The 257-nt window shown below is 31.9% G+C and overlaps 1 protein-coding gene across 2 annotated transcripts in view; it reads left to right on the top strand.

Moving 5' to 3' along the window:
• The window catches only part of LOC119586144 (opsin, ultraviolet-sensitive-like), a 6,171-nt gene that overhangs the window by 2,900 nt on the left and 3,014 nt on the right, over window positions 1-257 (top strand). The window lies entirely within an intron of this gene.

The raw sequence follows: 257 nt of genomic DNA, 5'->3' as shown, positions 1-257 counted from the left end.
TCTAAATACGTGAGCGTAAATATGAAGCTTAAGTAACAGAATCATAATTAGACATACACAAACTAGCATCTAACATTTACAGACGCAAATCGAAGCAAAGACATTAGCTGCGATTTTTAGGCACAAAACTATTTTTTCCTCTCTCCCACTTAACTTTTTCCACTAATTCCTTATTACACATTACATAAATGCTCTTATTGTTATCCTTGTACAAACACGAGATTTATTATAGTTATTAGCATATTTGCATGGGTCTT

Source organism: Penaeus monodon, chromosome 21, assembly GCF_015228065.2.
Source record: "Penaeus monodon isolate SGIC_2016 chromosome 21, NSTDA_Pmon_1, whole genome shotgun sequence".
Lineage (NCBI taxonomy): Eukaryota > Metazoa > Arthropoda > Malacostraca > Decapoda > Penaeidae > Penaeus > Penaeus monodon.
Note: the sequence above shows the minus strand (reverse complement) of the source record. Positions and strands in the feature narration are given on the sequence as shown.